Source organism: Mesocricetus auratus, unplaced genomic scaffold (genome assembly GCF_017639785.1).
Source record: "Mesocricetus auratus isolate SY011 unplaced genomic scaffold, BCM_Maur_2.0 Super-Scaffold_100045, whole genome shotgun sequence".
Classification (NCBI taxonomy): Eukaryota; Metazoa; Chordata; class Mammalia; order Rodentia; family Cricetidae; genus Mesocricetus; species Mesocricetus auratus.
In genome coordinates this window covers 1,567,612-1,588,026 of record NW_024429222.1, presented here as the reverse complement: position 1 = coordinate 1,588,026, position 20,415 = coordinate 1,567,612, and positions in this window count along the sequence as shown.

The following is a 20,415-nucleotide window of genomic DNA, read 5'->3' as shown; positions in this document are numbered from 1 at the left end:
TCTCCACCCTGATAAAGCCTGTGCACTGTAGACAAATAGACAGTTTCTTGTGATTATTCCCCGGTGCCTCTGTCTGCCCTTTGTAACACAGGAATTACAATGAGTCACGATGGACGTATTTGTGGCCACAGTTTCTTAACTACTTGGAGCTTCGTAGACTTTGACAGGCTTGTGTTTTGAAACAGAGACGGTTGGCCTGAGTGTATAAGGACAGTAACTTTTTCAGCCTTGCATTCAACTGGAAGTGTCATATTTAATCAAAACTTACAATTGTAAAGTACCTTCTTTAAGTCGCATTCTAATTTCAGAGATGTTAGGGCCTGGGAAACTTTTAGAATTGACCACACACTGAGATTTGTCTGAGAGAAGCCGTACATGCAAGAGAGGGATACTGTTTCAGGTTCAACAGCAAAGGATGACAACAAGACATTTCTAAAGGAGACCTCTTGCTTCCAGATGTCATTTGGTTTGCTGAGCACTTACATGAGTGTCATTGTACAAGCTGAGGGTGGAAGGGAAGACAGAACCACTGTGTGTCATTAATGAGCAACAGAGATATGTGAAATTCTGGGAGGCGTACCCAGAGAGGAGTAGAAGTGTAGATTCTGGGCTTTACACAAAGGAAAAGCCAGAACCTTTAAACACACATACACACACACATGCACATAGAGTACACACACACATAGAGTACACACACACACACACACACACATGTATGCACATTCACACTCATGCATATACTCACACACCTGAGCAAACACATGTTTTCATGTCTAGTCACGCACTCAAGCACAGTTCATTTGGGATACCTTTTGGAAGCAGGATGCCCTTCTTCCCTTTTTCATACCAGAGTCTTGGTAAATACCATTGCTCTTTTCCATTCTGGATGTGAAAGGATGCCTTTGAATCTCCTCAACCTGGACAACCAAACGATGAGGAAGTAATGGGAGTCATATAGAAATGGCCCTGTCTGAAACTCAGTCACAATCTTCATCCCCCTGAGTCCCCTGCTTCCAAGTCTTGGACTCTGTTACGCTTGAACATGAAATGACCTCCCAATGGCTCATGGGTTAAAGCTTATCTGTTTTGAAGAGTGCCATAATCCTCAGGAATTGAGACCACATGGGAGGAGATGGGTCACCTTGTCCCTGACTCTGTTGCAGGCTCTGTGCTTCCTGCCCACCAGAATGCAAGCTGTAGCAGTCTGACACATTCTCCCCGCTATAATAGACCAACATCTCTATAACTTCCATATATTGTTTATGTCTGATATTTTGATCACAGCTATTCAGGAAGCTAACTGATGCAAGGTCCTTCAAAACTCAGGGTGTTGATTCTTCAGTGTACAATGTCTAGTGGCCTGCTTTTCAAACTTAGCTACGAGGTGGAGATTTCTAGATCCCAGGGGGGTTCGCTGCTGTCCATTTTTCTATGTAAGGAAATCTCTACACCCCGCAATCACTGAGGGTGGCTGCCACCCTTTGTGACGTTTCTCTTTACCCTCTTGTGGGTTCAGCTGTGCTACCCCTGACTGTGGTCATGGAAAACACTCTACTCACGGTGAAGTGTCTGCTAGACGGCAGGCATGTGGACTGTCTTCTGAGCCCTCTTAGAGGAAATCTGATTTGGCATTTCTGTGAGTGCAAACATCACTGTGATTCAGACATGCCTTGAGTCCTGGTACCCTAGGTGCCCCCAATTTAAAAGACTCAAACGGTCTGAATAGAGACACTCAGATCCACGGGTTCTAACATTGAGCATAGCTTTCAGCAATCATCCCAAAGGAGCCAAGCCATCAAGAAGGCCTGCTCTGCCATTGCAAATTAAACAGGATGCTTAATAGTTCACAGGAGGAAAACACAAAACCCATAAACAGCTCTTTCAAGTCTAACAAGCTGAGGGCTTAGCTGAATGTTTTCTGCAAGTTGACAGTGAGAAGTGACATCCACACAATGGGGTGTCACTACTCTTAGCGGATCCATTCTTCCTCTGCTAATAAACACAAATATTGTGTAGTATCTACACCCCATGTAATTCTCTGCAGCACAATGCAGATCTAGACCACAGCACCCCAGCAGCTTCTAAACATGCTCTCACAGGAGGGAGACTCCCCCAGGGGGCAGATGCCTGTGTCGGCCTCATTTTCGTACCAGAAAGAGACGAGTTACTTATAAACTGTCACTTCGACTAGACCCGTGTCTGTTCAAAGGGCCTTCACTTCTGGTTGTTCAGTTGCATTCCGGTGTAATACGTTCCATATATTGCATAATGCTGTCCATAGATGGCTTACCCCAGTAATTCTAGCACTCGGGAGGCAAGACCCCAAGTTTGAGGCCTGTTTGGACTCTACAACAAGATCCTGTTTCAAATGCAAGAACACACATATATTAAACGTTCATGTCCCATAACTTGGGAAAACACAACACTACCAACCATACAAACAAAACAGAGAACATGGGGACTGCTGTTTCCTTTTCCCTTCCCGCAACTAACCCCTCCCAACCCATAGCTTTAGAAAGCCATGCCCACTTCCTTGGATTTAAATATATAGATGTTTTGGTAAGTGGAAACATCACTGTAATTTAGATGTTTTGCAATTCCTGGTACCTTACGTGCCCCCAATTTAAGACAGTGTCACACACAGTCCTGTGTGTCTTTTCTCATTTGCCACAGTGATTGCGGCTTTCGCTCACATTGTCAAGGGTCTCTCCCTTTGTTGCTAAGCACAACCCTGAGCCCTGTGATTTCTTTATTCACTCCCTGAGTGCAGAGAGAGCACAGTCAGAGCATAGCGTGAAGTGAGCGGTCCCAAACATTTCTAGGCGATGCTTTCAAGTGATGAGTGCTTTCGGTTCTCTCAGGTGATTATCTCAGAATAGATCATGAGGTCATGTTATGAGTGTTAAGTTTTGCTAGAAGAGAGCTGGTTTCCAACAAGGTCAGACCACACTTCAAATCCTCCCCAACTCTGGGGTTCCATGATCTTCACTTTTAGAATGTCCTAGTGAAGGGAAGGAGGTATCCCATTGCTGATTCATTTGCATTTCCTGAAGTGTTCACTGAAATATGTTGATCATTTTTTATACCTTCTCATTATGTCTCCTTATTGAGTGTGTGTGTGTGTGCGCGCGCGTGCGTGTGTGTGTGTGTGTAATCTTATTTTAGATAAAACTCCTTTGCTAAATATGTTGCAGGGTTTTTTTTGGGGGGGTGGGGGTAGAGGTGTTGGTTTTGTTTGTTTTTGTTTTTCTCTTACTCTTGTGTGGCAATGACATAATGATACCTAGCTGGCATGAAATCTCCCTCTCTCCTGAATAATGAAATTACAGGAATCAAACCCAGTTGCCAACTGTTTATTAAATAGTATAGACATATTTCTTACAATCTGTAGCTTGCCTCTAGCAACTATTAATGATGTTTCTTGTTTCTTGAAGAACAGATCTGTTTCATTGAGATAAAATCCAGTTCACAAGTTCTTGCACAACTCTTTTGTGTAAAAGCAAAAACCATGAAAAAAGCATACCTTTCTGTTCCTAAAGCCACAAAGCCTTCTTTCTATTTTTGTGTAGAGATTTTGTAGTTCTAGTCTTAAGTGTAAGTCCATAATTCACTAGAATTACCTTAGAGTTTTGAGGTAAAATGAGGATAATGAGCTATTTCCCTAAGCTTTTCAGCATAAGTTTTCCTTCCCTTTGAATTTCCTTGTCATCTTTGTCTAAAATCAATTGAGCATATGTGTAGTCTTTCCTACAGTCTGTTTTGTCTCACTGACATGTGTCCATCTTCCGGCCAGCAACACACTGTCTGTGCCATCTTTATAGTAAAGTCCTCAAATCACAAGTCTGAGGCTTCCAACTTTGTTCTAAGTAAAGAACAGAATTCAAAAGTGAGATTGATAAAGCAATTCATAGCAGCATCAGCATCAAAATATGAAAAACTAGGAATAAATTTAACAAAATAAGTACAAGACCTGTGTAATGAAAACACATTTCTTTTAAAAAATGGAAAAGCTAAATTGGACAGGTTGTAATGAGTTACAAGGAACAATATTTTTGAGAAACCAATTTCTGAGTTTGATGGGAGGGTTTTTTTTAAAACCGTAAATGTTGAATTCTATTAAATATTTTGTTTCATTTATTAACATAATCCAATCATTTTCTCTCTTCATTTGGTTGACACAGAGAATTTCAGATTGATTGCAGAACTGACTGAAGTGTAAATCCATTTTTCACTCCTGAGATAAACCCCAGCTGATTATGATGACTCATCTTTCAAAACCACTACTGGATCAAGCAGATACTTTGGAAAAGATAATAGAGAAGAGTTAATAGCTGCATGGAAAAAGTACTTAGCACCATGGGTCTTTGGGAAGAACAAACCCCAACCCCAATGAAGGCCTGGAGCAATGTTGCACTCCTATAACCCTGATCAGGCAGACTGAGGCAGGAAGGTGGGAGAGTATGAGACCAATCTGAGCTATACAGCAAGACCCTGTCTCACCTACCGCTAAACAAATAAACAAAGAGACTCAAGGGGAATACTGCTTTATAGCCCTTTGAACGATAATAGTACTAAGAATAAAAATAGCAGGTGTTGGTGAAGACATGAAGCCACAGGAACTCTTCCCTGATGCTAGTGGGATGGCAAAGGTGTGCTCAGTCTGGGAAACACTTTGATAGCTCCCTGCAGAGTTAGATTTACACTTTCTATAGGAGCTAGGCACTCTATTCCTAGATATTTACTCAAAGGACAAAACTACAAGCCAGTGAAACTCATGAACACAAATTTACCTAGCATCTTTGTTCCAATTGCTTTCTACTACTATGATAAAAAAAAACTGTGGCCAACAGTAGCTTGGAAAACAAATGGCTTATTTGGGCTTACATATCCCAACAGTCCATTACTGAGGGAAGCCAGGATGGAGACTCAAGGCAGGGACCTGCAGGTAGGAACTGAAGCAGAGAGACCACAGAGTGATGTTGTTTACCGCCCCCCCCACCCCTCAACACTGCTTGCCCATCGACCGTTCATTTTATTCAACCCAGGACCACCTGCTCAGTGGTGGCATCACTCACAAAGTACCAGGCCTTCCACAACAAACATTAACGAAGAAAACACCACAGGCCAATCTGGTGGAGGCCATTCCTCAACTGACATTCCTTCTTCCCAGATGACTCCACTTTGTGTTAAGATATTAAAACAACAACAAAACCCTAACCAGCACAACCTCCACTCACAACAGCCAACAGCTGGAAACAACTCATTGTCCATTACCAAGCACACTGGGACACAGATCACGGTATAACCTTGAATAGTCAGCAATATGAAAGCAGGAGTTAAGGCTTGGGTACAATTCCATGGTCCTGGCAAACCTGAACAGGAAGGCAAACTAAAATCCATACCAATTCTCTTCAGCACCAGAGAAGAAGGAAAATGGAAGAAGAAAGGAAGGAGAAAGGGAGGGAGGGAGGAAAGGAGGGAAAGCATTCCCTACAACAGCATCATGGAACATGACATCTTACTGGCTAGGTGAATTAACCAATAAAAAGAGAGAGAGTATATTGGGTATTATTACATTTATGTGAAATTCTAGAGCAAGCACAATCCTCTGTGGTAGGAAGGAGGAGATGGGGTCAGGTGAAAGTAGCTGATTTGGGAAGATGGATGAGAAAGCTTTCTGGAGAGATGAAAAAGTTCTAGTAACAGGGTGGTCACACATGTTCTCAGGTTTGTCAAGTGATTGGCCTGTACACTGATAACATGTGGACCTTTAAGGTGCTCTCTCTCTCTCTCTCTCTCTCTCTCTCTCTCTCTCTCTCTCTCTGTCTCTGTCTCTCTCTCTCTCTCTCTCTCCCTATCTCTCCTCCCTCCTTTCCCTCTCCCTCAAGATTATTTTATGTGCATGGAAGTTTTGACTGTACTCGTGTGCTCTGTGTCATGCAGTATCTATAAAGGCCAGAAGAGGGCATCAGATCCTCTGGAACTGAGTTAAGCAGATGGCTGTGAAGCCACCATGCAGGTGCTGGGAACTGAACCCAGGTCCTTTGGAAGAACAACCAGTGCTCATAACACACCAAGCCATCTCTCCAGGCTTGTTTTTCCTTCCTTCGTTCCTCCGTCCCTCCCTCCCTCCCTCCCTCCCTCCCTCCGTCCCTTTCTCCCTCTCTTCCTTCCTCCCTTCCTGCCTCCCTTCTTTTTTTTTCTTTCTCTCTTTTGAGACAGGATCTCACTCTGTAGGGCAGGCTGGCTTTGAACTCACTATGTAGCTAAGGGTGGCCTTGAGTTGCTTACGTCCCTGCCTCTACTTTCTGACTGCTAGCATTACAGATGGACAACTAAAGAGAGCCTGCCTCAAATAAGATGGAAGGCCAGGACCAAATACGTATCCTCACAGATGAGCATGTAAGCACCCATCTACCACACGCACACAAACACATACACACAAATAAATGTTGAATTTGAAACAATCATTTATTTGGGTGAATACTATTTAATATGCCTTCCTGGTTCCCGGCCTACATCTGTTTAAGAAAGGAAAAAAAAAAAAAGCACTTTGAATAACTGTGGAGGAGCAGTGGTTGTTGAATAAAACTAGAAGAAACCATACCGGTTCCATCACTACTTCAGGGCGAACGCACGGAGAAAGTTGCAGGCGTGGTCTGCAGCTCTCGAAGGAAGAATCTGGAGATAACTGAGTTTTAAGCCGCAGTAGAATCTGGATTTGGGAGACGGGCCCGGTGACAGGGAAATGAAGACAGAGGAAAATGGAGGGTGAGGGAGAAGGGAGGAGCTTCATGGCTACACGTCTTAACTCCACTGGCTGTTCTGGCTACACCTAGTTCCAGCCCTGACCCCTAAATCCAGACCGTTGTGCCCGTCTGCCAACCTGTGCCATGCCAGCCCCAGGCAGGCTGTGGAGGGGCTTCCTGCCCACGCTGACAGGGGCATGACTTTGAACACTCCCACTCATCTCTGCGAGGCCCCGATGTTTAATGGTGGCCCCGACTTCGGGGCCTGCTGCAAATGATTTTCCAAGGGAGCATCTTTGGTCTTCTGAGTACCACACACACCAGAGATGGCAAATTACAAGCTGCAAACCCATTACATTTGTGGCAAACTTGAATTTACTTAGACAAAGGCAGATGGAGAGGGTGGGTAATCCCGTTACATTTGAGCACACTCCACTGTATGGGGAAGAAATGAAACATCGCGTTCTGCGCTTTCTTCCCATCTGCTTTCTCCTGCCCAAGCTCAGGTTTATTATTAATACGATGAATTCATCTTGCCTCCCTCTCGGTTCCATTAGCCTGTACTCCTAATTAAGTTCCGCGTGCGTCGTCCTTTTCAACAGCTCACCGTGTCTCTTTTTGATGCAGCTATTTTCCTCAGACCTCGCATCATTTACACAGATGAGCTGCTGCTTCGAGACATGCGAAATGTCTTAATCAAATTATCATTTTTTGCAAATGTGGAGAAATTATCTAGCCCCTTCTGTTCCCCAGACAGCTCTAACCTGAAGGGCAGAATCTACAGGGGGCTGGGACTAAGTTTTGACTTGGAATTGTGAGAAGCACAGAAGCCTTCACGCTTCTCTGACTGCAAATGCCTAACCTTGGCCAGCTGGCTATTGACCAGACCATTGGTCCCCCCCCCACACACCTTCTCTTCCCTTTCCCTTTGTACCGCCACCCCATACCCACCAGTGCTATTGTTTTTCTTAAGGAATCCTAAGACTTTATTTGAAATCTGTTGGGGGAGGCGGATGTGCCTGTGAGTGCAGGCACCTGTCTGTAAAAGCCAGAGGCACGGACCTCATGGCTCTCCAGTTGCAGGCAGTTGAGCCACCTGGCCTGGGAGCTAAGCTTGATCCTCAGCAAAGGCAGTCTGCCCGCTTTCCCGTCTCCGGATTGTCCCTGTTTCTAACTGGAATAGACTAGGGAGTTTCCCGAACCTGAGCCTCCCAGACAAGAAAGAGTTGTCAATGATGCTTAGAGAGATACAGTAACTCAGGCAAGTGCCCGGCCCCCCTCAAGTCCATGCTCAAGCAGGCTGATACTCTTAATATTTCCATTTCCAGCCTGGAAGATATGAGAGCAGTTTGCCTATGGCCACTGTCTGCTCTTGCCTGGGGAGTCTGGTTGTCGCCTGCACTGCCTGTGACATTGCTCTGACCTTGGGGCCGCATTCCTATAGGTAATGGAGAGGGAGACATGCTATGACATCAGACTCCTGCAGTCAAACCCCAGCCCCACCTGGCTAGAGCAAACTTAGTCAACACAGTTTATGTCTCAGTTTCTGCAGCTGGGCTTAGGAGTCAAACCTGCTTCCAAAAGCTTCTGGGAGGATACCAGGTGAGGGACATGGAGAAATGCTCAGGAGTGCCGAAAACACACTGGCTGTTGCCACCATTGGTCTCTGGATGCCCTCTGTTGGGGATCCTATCAGAGCTCCACCATCTGATGTAAATATCCAGAGAAGCAGCCCGCATTCACATTCACATCAAATACTAAAGAGACCTCCCCACCCCAATTCTCACTTGCATCTTTTCCAACATCCATTCAATGGAGAACCGGTCCTGATACTTACCCTCTGGGACTGACTAAGGATAGTGTGGGTCAGGCCACTCTACCTGGAAGTCCCAGTCCCCCATGCACACTTTATTTCAATCCTCTTGGAGGGGGGGGGGCTGTCAGTATTTGCTTTAGTCAGAACTTTCTTCTTGGGGCACTGTGTCCTTTAGACTAGCAGCACTGGGTGAGGCTGTGTTGGCCTTAAGCATGGCCCCAGTATCTATGATGGACTATCATTGTGGGAGTTACCAAGTAGGACTCACCTGCCTCTCTCCATTCCCCTGAACCCTGGATTGTGGGAAGGCAACCCAGCCTCTGGCCTTTTGTTCTCCCCGCTGCTGGTTTCTGAGGATGAGCTGAAGCAGCTCAACTGCAGAACCCTTGATTAACACGCTTTCTTGGAGCTTCTCAGACCTAGAGCAAGCCACCTCTGACCAGGGCATTCTTCCCCAAAGCAGGGACCGGGCAAGTGTGTGCTGACCTCCACAGCCAGCAGGAGGCGCCGCGTTGCCAGTGGGCAGTAGAATGGCTACCACCTTTAGTACATCCTTGGAAACCTTCAGAATCAACTCACCCAAACCACTGCCTGCAGAACCAGAGCAAGGCTTAATGGCCATGCTCCTAGCTCTAAGGAGAGAACACATTTTTTCAGACTTAAATCTTCTAAATTGGAATTACCACCTTTAAAGGGTAAGCTGACCCAGTGTCCTTGCTGGTCGGAGAAGCTTCTAAATGCAGTAGAAAAATTAACACTTTCCCCTTCAGACATGGACAGGAGAGGCCACAGAGAGGTCAGAAGACCGGCTCAAATCAAATTGCTGGAGTCTTTGAAGTTTATTTTTACAGATGGGAAGACTGCACGATGCCAATCCCTTCTATTTCCTTCCCCTGCCACGTTTCTCCCTCTACCAAGGGCATGTCCTTGGAGCTTCAGAGTGTTCTATGATGAGCCTGCTTGCCCACCCACGTAGACATGGCTGGCCTCACTGACCCAGAAAAGCCATCTTCATCTAGAGAGGTCAAGGAGGCACTTTGTAAGCAGGATGGTGTGTCACCATGGTCTTTACCAACACCTGAGCCTCTATGACCCCAGGATGAATTCTTCACAGGTCAGCTGATGCTCAGTGAGGGCAGAAGAGAGCATTCTGGCTGTCCTGGGAGGTAGCAGGAGAATCAGAGACACCGCTGGCCTGGGGCTGTCTCTGGGGTGGGGGTTGGGTTCGTGTGGGGACCTCAGGAAATGGTTCTGGAGGACTAATTTTCAGACACTAAAGGCAAAAACTTGAGACTGAGAGCCCTGGAGCACAATTCCCTCAGTTTGAGTCCTGACTGCGTGATAATGGTGAGACCATAGGTAATGCCTACCTTCACCCCACAAAACCCAGAGCTTATAAAATATTTTATTTTGTAAACTCATACATTTTAAAATTATTTAAAAATCTTTATTGCATTTATTTATGTGAGTGTGTCTGCAACAGTGCTTGCAAGCTGACATGTGTGCAATAGCTCATGTGTGGCAGTCATAGGACAACTTGCAGGAGTCAGTCATGTAGGTTACAGGAATCAAACTCAGGTTGTCAGCCTGGGTTGCAAGCGTCTTTACCAGCTAAGCCATTTCTTCAGCCCCTTGATTTTAAGATTCTTATGGACTCCATCCCAGGACTGGAAGCGTAATTTGTTTAGTAGGTTGCTTGGCTAGCATGCACAAACCCCTGGGTTCCATTCCTAGCACTGCATAAACTGGGTGCAGGGGTTCTGGCCTGTGATCGCTGCTCTTGAGAGTGGAAGGCAGAAGGGTCAGAAGCTCAGGGTCATCCTTGGTTACACAGCAAGTTTGAGACCAGCCTTGAATCCATAAGACTTTCTCCAAAGTAATGATGATGATGATAATAATAATAATAATGATGATGATGATGATGATGATGATGGACTGGAGAGATGGCTCAGCAGTCAAGAGCACTGGCTGCTCTTCCAGAGGTCCTGGGTTTGATTCCCAGCACCCACATGGTAGCTCACAAGTGCCTGCAATTCCAGTTCCAAGGGATCTGACATCCTCAGACATACAGGTGCGCAAAGCATCAATACACAGAAAGTTAAAATAATAATGGAAAAGAAACAAAAACGCTTGGCTATCCCCAACAGCTCTCTCTCAGAGCAAGACTCACCCTCCTCCACAGGCCCTATAGTACTGTTCTTGCCTGCCTCTGAAGTCTCGGTGCCCCCATTTGCTTAGATGTGGAGACATTCCTCTCACCTAGGGCTCATGCTCCTCTCCCATCCATGAAGCCCCACCACCCTCACACCTTTCTTCCTGCTGGTGCCTTCTCTTCACTCATCGGAGGCCTTCTCTTCACCGCTGTATCTGGAATAAAAGGTATCGTTCTTGCTGTTACCCCAGGTTTGCTTTACATTTTTCATAGAATGCCCCCACATAAAGTGACATCATCTGTTGTGTTGTTCCCAGAGCTTAGAAAAATATCTGACAAATGATAGACTCTAAGTGAATGTTGTTGGTGGATGAATGACAGGCAAGCAGTCAACAAATGTTCATTGACTTCATGATTAGAGGTATCTGTCTTCCCTGGCCTAGCCCACTTCTGATTTCAGCAACAGCTGCATGGATGGCTCCAGAGCAGCTGTAATGCATTTCTGACTAGCTGGCTCTCATCTCAAGAAGATTTTATCTCTTCCCAGCATTTTTCATGATGTGTAGTTAGTTTTCCTCTGTCTTTGCCAGCCAGCTCCCAAATAAACACATGGAGACTTTGTATTATTAAATAAATTATTTATTAAAATAATAATTTTATTATTAATTATGAAAGCTTGACCTACCATGTTAGGAAAATCCACAGAAACAGTTGACCTGAGTAAGTGGGAGCTCACAGACAGTGGGGGAACCAGCATGAGATCAAACCAGGCCCCCTGAATGTGGGTGATAGTTGGGAGGCCTGGGCAGTTTATGGGGCCTCTGGAGTGGAACCAGTATTTATCCCTAGTGCATGAATGGGAGCCCATTCCCTATGGAGGGATACTCTCTCATCCTAGATACATGGGGGAGTACCTAGACCCTGCCCCAAATGATGTCACAGACTTTTATGATCCCCCATGGGAGGCCTCACCCTCCCTGGGGAGTGGATGGGAGGTGGGATGGCGGGTTGGTGGGGAGCAGGAGAGGATGGGAGGGAGAGGGAACTGGGATTGGTATGTAAAATAAATTGTTTTTAATTTAAAATTTAAAAAAGAGAGAGAAAACTTGTCCTATAACTTAGGCTTGTTTCTAAGTAGCTCTTGTAACTTAAATGAACATGTTTCTATTAATCTACATGCTGCCACATGGGTTACCTCATCTCCTACACCTCTGGCGACCTCTGTATCTGGCTGGTGACTCCTCAAGACTACCCCCCACCTTCTTCTTCCCGCATCCTCTCTGCCTTGAAAAAATCCTGGTATTGGACTTTCCGCTTTTTATTAAACTAATCACAGTGACATGCCTTTACACAGTGGAATCAAATATCTGGCAGCACTAATGTCCTAGAATTCTACTCCACCTAAACCCAAGTGCTGTTCATGTCACTAGGGGAGCCTACAAGCTGTGGAGGCAGGGGCTGCCATTGCCTGCCCTTCCTGGACAAACAGCTACTGAAGACGTTCTTTGGGCTGAGGACACCAAGCCCTTGGTGCACATGATGCCAACCTCAGTATCACAAACCTGCAGCGGCTTTTGCTCACCACCTCCCTTGCTTACCCAGTTTCTTAGCGTGCTTCCTGGGATCCCCTCCCCAGTATGGTCACATCCCAAGCCCCTGGAGTCAGCCTCTGCCTTTGAGGGATTACTGAGCACCTGCATCTAAACAGGGCCAGGCTGTGACAGAGAACCAGAAGGCTTCCTGAGGGAATGTGCACACAGGGTTGGGGGAGGTGTTCAAGGGTTGGTTTTGTTTGTTTTCAGAAGAAAGGAATATGGACTATAGACACAAAAACAGTCCTTCTAGGACATGATGTTTCAGTGTTTACCCCTGAAGATGGTAACAATGGCTTCCTGCCTCTCTATCCCCAGCCTTTCCTCAGAGAGACAAGATTTCTAAAAATACTTAGGCCTCCTAATGAAAATTTAGCCTTTCGAGTCTTATTAACTCTAATGGGGGAAATGCTTCAATTCATTTTGTTCTGGAGGTAAAAGCAATGATGTTAAGTGATCCAATTTACCCATTTCTAGTGCCATGCTGGCCACTAATGAAGATGCCCCTGCAGCCCAGTGTGTGGTTTATGCAGGCATCGCTACTTAACAGTTTACGGATGGCTCCACGCGGTAGGAAAGCAACGTGTGCAAATGAAAGCTTTGTGAGTCAAACATTACTCTCTTCTGGATCCTCCTGATGTTTAACAATAACGGCATGGCCTGGCAAGGCCTTCAGAGGTTTCTCCCACAGCTATCTTTCTTTACTGACAGATGCTTGATACCCACAGATCCATAGCCGCAAGAGAGAATCCCTGTGCGAGAGAGCCGCATATATTCTTTGGACAAGCAAGAATTTTTTAGTAGTGTCTAGTCAGTTGCTCGATTTAGCAATAATCAGAACTATTCTATGTGCTATACCAGCATTAAACAGTCCTACAAAGTAAGCCACGCTATTATTGTCTTTTTCCTAAATGTGGTGTCTGAGGGACAAAGTGAATTGCCTGGCTCATGCAGCCACGCCTCCTGAATTTATCCTAGGAACTGCACCACAGTTTGAAACCAAAGTGTCCCCTTCAGATTCATTTTTTTCCCAAGGGCCATGCCCCAGGCAGTGTTTCTATTTTGAGAGTTATGGAGCCTAGCTGTCAGAAGTAGGCCACCAGAGGTGGGCCTTTGAAGGTTATGTCTGCCTGTAGTTCTTGACACATTCTGGCTTTCTGGTCGGCCATGTGGACTCCTTCTGCCGCACACTCTTATAGTCCTGGGCTGAGCTCCACCATGCCTTTCCCACCACAGCAGACAGAAACCCCTGGCCAAAAACCCCTCCCCTCCTCCCGTAGGCAGTCGCTTATATTTTTGGTTGTGACCCTAGCCTTTAACGGCTGAGCTATCCCTCCAGCCCCCGTAGGCAGTCTCTGTGAATAACTTGTCCCTCCTTTAGTCATGTGTGTGGAGTGGTTACAGAATGTAAAGTGAGTGACACAAAGTGTGTACATGTAGGGCCGACCACTTCTCTACAACTCAAGGAGAAAGGAGTTTATGTTATTTTCTTCATATTCTGTGCTTATTGACTTACTCACTCAGCATTTGGGCATATCTTTATGTTAACCGCCTTGTCTCAGGGTATTCTCATAATAACATAATGCTATACCCAACGTGCAGGTGTTATGTACTGGATCTGCTTATGCAGGGGTTACAGCTGCAGACCTGCCAGCATATGTTCAGGAAGTAGCCAGCAACTGTGCTCTTCCTTGCTGGAGTCCTCCGTCTGCCCAGTGCCCTACACAAATGAGGACTGTAACTGAGCTCTTTGTGTGTCTTGGGAACCATTTACCCTGGAGACATGCTGGATTCAGATGAAATAAAAGTGTAGCAAATCACTGAGAGTAAAACCCCAACCTATACCAGGAAGAAGTTTGTGCTAGAACTCTGCCCTACATCTCAAGAGCAAGGCAAGGGAAACGAGGCCCTGTGTGCTTCCCTGGTGAACTCTTGTCTCCAAAAGCCCTTGATGGCTTCGGTGCTTCTAGCTTTGTCTGGGCTATGCCTGCACTCCTCTCAAATCAGCGTCTCTGCTGCCTGCTCCCAAATGAGCTTCATTTCAAATGCTAACATGGGAGATGAACAAATTATAGATGAAAAACTGCTCTCTGAACATATTTATTTATAATGATACATGAAGTCTGGTGTTTAAAGGAAACAATTCTCCAAAAAGAAAGCCCCTGATCACAATGTGAGCTGCCAGGAGGCTGACTTGAAAGCAGGAGAGGCACAGAATTTCTCTGCATGTAAAATGCACAATCAAAGAGCCATCTGCCCCCATTGATAATGATGGGAATTGACAGACAATTCTATTAAGTGTAATCTTCAGATTGGGACTTTCATGAATGATGTGCAAGAATGGGTTTTGTTAAAGATTGATTATGCTTATGAACTATTTTGTATAATTATTCAAAACAGACTGAGAGTAAATTATTTTCTCAAATGTTCTTGCAATGAGTGTGTACATTCGGAATCTTGAAGTACAGGCATTGTTTAGAGGGCTTTCAATGCCCTGCCACTTTATTTGGCATGTCTTTCAAAATGTCAGCAAGAGATCTTTGTTTTGGGATATTTTTAAGCATTTCTGTAAGACATGGAAAACAGAAAATGACTGAATTATAGTAAATTGCGTCTAGAGGGGCTATAAATTCGGGCTATGCTCTGTCTGCTTCTAAGTGATGCTGTGTGACAGCAGTGGAGGCCAACAGTTGTGTTTGCACTGGGGACCAGGAATGGCCCTGGATCTCCATGGTGTATTCACACCATCCCAACCTCACAGTTGAAGATGCCTTCAGCCACCCTCGAGCCATAATTCAACCAGATTTCACTGTCGTTATCACTGTCCTTCCAGTGAATCCTTTTAGATCCTTTATCTTGCAGGACTTCAGAGTAACAGCCCATTTTCCTTCTTCTGGAGCCCCGAAGCCTTAAGAGCAACAACCATGCTCTTGAGACAGGCGCTATGCACACCTCACTTCTGAGGGCATGCCCTTTCCACAGTGAGGGCCAAGGTCATGGAGAGAGATGACTTTTGCTTCTGGTCACTGACAATAAAATAAAAACAAAACAGAATCAGAAACCACCCAGGCATCTCTTGTGCTCACCCGGGCCCTGCTCCTTCAGTTCTCCTATTTACATCAAACCTTCTGGAGGCTTAGCCTCGCCTATAAAATAAATTCCCCTAGAATCAGATATCGGCTTTACTCAGAGAATGGGGACGAAAGGTGAATTTTATATCACCAAAGACAGACATGAAGAATAAGTACAGCATTTTGCTTGTTGGTTGGTTTGGATTAATATTTAACAAAGCAATATCCTTCATGTCAAAACCACTCCCCTGGTATAAATGTAGCCCAGGTGGAACAGGAGATTTCTTTTCCCCTCAGCAAGTCTGACTTTTCTCGTATTCCTCTGTCTGAAGCCCTGTTGTCCCTGTGTGGTGAAACTCAACTGCCCTTACTCCTGTCCTTGAGTCGAAGACATTTCTTGTCACTGAATTAGTTTAATAGTATCTCCCATGATGCCAACTGTTCTATTTTCTCTTCATTTGTTTAGTGATGACATCAGCTTCATGGAAAGAGCTGTGGCAACATCAGAAAAAAGATGATGAAGGGAATGGAGAGATTAGTTGGAGAAATATCGAAGCCCAGAGGCAAAACAACTGAACCAGGGGCAGAGGGTGAGAGTGTACCAGTTCCAGGGTCAGCCAGTGTGTGTGATTGTGTGTGTGTGTGTGTGTGTGTGTGTGTGTGTGTGTGTCTGTGTGTCTGTGTGTGTCTGTGGTGGGGGAGAGGGCTGTGCACAAACTCTAGAACTACCAAGCAAGTTTCTTGATGTATGTCTCCCTGGAGCTTCAAAGTCACCCTCTTGTCATACAAAGTGTTTGTCTTAGGGTTTCTATTGCTATGACGAGACACCATGATCGCAGCAACTCTTATAAAAAAGCATTTAATTAGGGCTTGCTTACAGTTTCAGGGGTTTAGTCCATTATCATCATGGCAGGAATCATGGTGGCTTGCAGGCAGATGTAATGCTGGAGAACAAGCTGAGAGTTCTACATCTGGATGGACAGACAGCAGGAAGTGAACTGGCTTGAGTTTCTGAAACCTCAAAGCCCACCCACTAAATGACACACCTCCTCCAACAAGGCCACATCTCCTTATAGTGACACTCACTATGGACTAAGTATTCAAACACGAGTCTATAGGAGCCATTGCTGTTCAAACCACCATAGTATGAATGTTATTAATGCGTGCGATGAGTTCCGTGGTTTAACATACAAGTATGCAAAGAACCCACTAGTCACAGGATCAGAAAAGGTTTTTCTTTTTAATCTATCATGTAAGGTGGGCATCAAGCCAGGCAATTAAACTGACAAAAGACAGACTGATGAGAGAAAAGGTACACAAATACGTGTAGCTGGAATTTCTTGTCCAGCCAGGGCCACTACTGCTTCAGCCCCCAAATAAGTTAAAGTGTTGACTGATAACTAGGGCTTCTTATTGGCTAGCTCTGTTTTAATTACTAACCCATTTCTATTCATCTATGTATTTCTGTGTGGTGTTGGCTTACCAGAGAATGCCTGGACCTGTTTCTCCTTTGGCAGATACATGGTGTCTCTCCGAGGTCTCTCTCTGCCTATTTTCCCCAGAATTCTCATCTCCTAGTCTCACCTATCTTCCCGGCTCTATTGGCCAAGCAGTGTTTTATTCATCAACCAATAAGAGAAACATATATACAGAAGGACATCTCCTATCAATACACTTGTTGTAGTATTTCATTATATATGTATGTATAATGAAATACATTATATATTTATTATAATAATATATAAATATATAAATAAATATATAGGCATTCTACAGAAAAGTGTGTAGGCTCAAGCGTTTCTCTGCCCCACCCACAAGCCTGCCAGTGCATCAGGGGCTGGTGATACACTTCCAGAGCACCTGCCAATGTGTCTTTCCTACTGCCTCCTTCTCCTCCCACTGCATAGGCCCCACAGTCTGTGCTCCATAGGCACGTGAGTCACCCAGGAGGGGGCGGATGGAGCATTGCACCATGAGGGATGATTCCACTCCCACAAACACCTCTATGCAGTTCATTCACAACGCAGAGAGCAGGAATGCTTTCCATTCATGCGTTTTTCAATAGCAAGGTTCATTACGGGAAGCTTCTCTAATTAATCCCAATGCTCACCCCTGCAGAGTCAGTGTGGCCTTTTCTCTCTCCTTGGTTCCTTTTCTCAAGGCTAGAAGACAGGGACTGACAGGCAAATCCCAGGAATTGTCTAGTGCTTTAGTTTTTCCCTAACACTTGCTCTTATCACCCTAGACATACTTTATGTGGAACAAATTGATTAAAATATAAAATGGGGATTTACTTTCAGTTAGGCTCTGCGGAGTATGGTTATCAGGATGTAAAAAGATCCAAGGAGCCAGAAGACCAGGAGGAGGGAGCGGGAGACAGCTGCAGCCACAGCAGCCGCCATCCTCACGCCGCCTTATCTTGAGCCTGAAGTTTAAGCTCCTTGGCAAGAATGTTGGAAGAAGAATTACTTCTTACCGAGTCCCTGATCTGTGCCAGGCACTGGGTGAGGAAAGTCTCATCATTTATTCAGCAATTATTTGAGGGCCAAGCACTGTTTCCAGAATTAGGAAGGCAATAGCTGAGAAAAAAAAGGACTTTCTGTCATGGAGTTCCTGTTCCTAAGGACACAGACTGGCAACTAAACCCAGAAAGAGAAATAAAATAGGTTAAAGAAATTAGAGTGATGGGAGATATTCCAGGTTTGGCAGCTAAAAGGGTCCTGAGGAAGTGGGACTGGGACAGAATAATGTGGCCAGAAGGCTAGAGATGCACAGAGGACGTGTTCCCACCAGAGGGAGTCACTGTGGATGGACCTTCGGTGGCAAGGTGTGGGGACAAGGGCTGGAGAACAGGAAGAAGGCAGCTGTGTGGGGCACAAGAGGAGACCAATGGGCAAGGACCAGACCCCATGTCTCTGCTAAAGACCTTTTCCAAATGTCCTCGTGTGGTGACTGGAAGGAGCCTACGCCCCCTCCACCACAGGCTCATAGTGTGAATGCTGGGTCCTCAGTTTATCAAACTGTTTGGGAAGGATTAAGACTTATGCTATGGCCTTGTTGGAGGGAGTTGTGCCACTGGGGCCGTGCTTTGAGAGCTCAAACGACTCTGGTCATTCCCAGTGTCTGTCTGTCTGTCTGTCTGTCTCTGTCTCTGTCTCTGTCTCTGTCTTATTGTGTGGATCAAGATGTGAGATCTTAGCTACTACTCCAGTGCCATGTCTGCCTGCCTTGCCCGCTGCCATCTCCCCCTCACGATGGTCATGGACTCTAACCCTCTGAAACTGTAAGCCCAAAATAACCAATTTCCTTTATAAGTTGCTTTGGTCATAGTATTTTATCACAGCAATAGAAAAATAATTAAGACACCCAGCAGCCCTTTTGGTGTTTCAGGTTATAATCATGTTCGCCTTGTGAAAGGCTGTATCACCCATTCAGTCCTCAAAAGGACCTTAAGAGATGGGCAGCACTGGCCTCCCTAGCTCAAGCAGGACCTGGCGCTTGGACATTAAACCTTTCGCCCAAATGTGTGGAGCAATCTCCAATAAACAGATTGTGAGTCCAACTCAGGATAGTATTCTAAGCACACCCTTTTCACACGGCCCCACACTGTCTGAGGACGAGGACTGGATCTTATGTGACCCTGAAACACCCTTACAGCCCCAAGCATATGGCTGCTGTCCAGTGCCTGCCTTCTAGATGAATACATTAGATTCAGCCCAAACCTGCCAGGTTTCTAGATGCCTGGTGTCTGGATCAAATAGGAGAAGAAATTGAGAGTCAAGGGAATTTTTACAATCTAAAAGAAAACAAAAAGTGTGGGGACACCAGACCTTGAACAGAAACCCACTTCCCCTTCGGCCTGGGAGCAGGCAGCTGTGAGATAATGTTTACTGAAAACAATTCAGTGCTATAAAGCTCTTGATAGGGCTCAGATAAGGGCTCCCTCACTGAAACACCATGACTTTGACACCCCCTACGGCTATATGCTTCTTCCTGTGCTCCCTGCTGTTTCCCCCCCCCCCCCATTCTGGGGACAGAGATTAAACCACCAGCCAGGAGGGTGAGAAGTCTGGAAAGAATTGTATGTAGATGGATGGGAAAAGTCTTTAAAAAGGGAAGTGTTTTTTCTTGGGAGTCTCCTAAGCGGACTTGAGGTGCTCCTAAGCCAACCTGGGAAGCATAAAGTTTTCTTAAAGCAACCGACCGGTCTCTGTGTCATCTATCCCAACCACCTCGCTACATTCTCGGATGCAGGCTGTGCAGCAGGTGAGACAAAAAAGAATTGAGATGTTTAGGTCTGTGCTGTTTTTATTAATGTCCTCCTTGGGGGGGGGGCGGGACAGACGGGACATAACTGCTCTTCAGAACTTCAGTTTTTTACTCCATTTGATATTTTAGCATCTTCAGCCCTGCACGTGCACACTTTAGTTCTGAAACACTCTGCTTGCTCTTCAGTGCAAGGGTCTATTGGAAGTGGTACCCATTAAAATCCAGCTGAGCTCTGCGCTTGCTCCTAAAGGCTGTTCATTGGCTTCTAACCCAGACTGGAAGCTTCAGAATACCCATTGGTTTCCTTCATAGCTTTCTGCTGCTCCAGGTTTGTGAAAGAGCCTAGCGTTTTGTTCCCCAAGGGACCTGACAAACCTGTGAGCTTCCTAGGCAGGTAGGGCACCTCTGGAACTAGGAGTCTGTCTGCAGGAGCCATGATCCATTCTTTGTGACCACAGCTGACTGCCCTGGGGTTTGGGGACAAGGCTTGAGCAAGTAGTCAGGAACACACATGTGCTCACCTGAAGGTAGTCTTTGTTTTTCCAGGTCACCCCAGAAATCATGGGAAGAGGAGCTGCTCCATGGGGGTGTGAAGGCTCAGGAAGGAGAAAGATCTCCTCATGGTCTTGCTTCTGGGCATGATGTATATGTGTGAAAAACCTCAGAGTTTCTCTGAGGATACAGCAAGAAGGGGGAGAAGACACAGGCGTGCTTATTAGCATGCACCTGGAATCTCTTAGAACTCTGAGGCTGAGACCAGAGGATA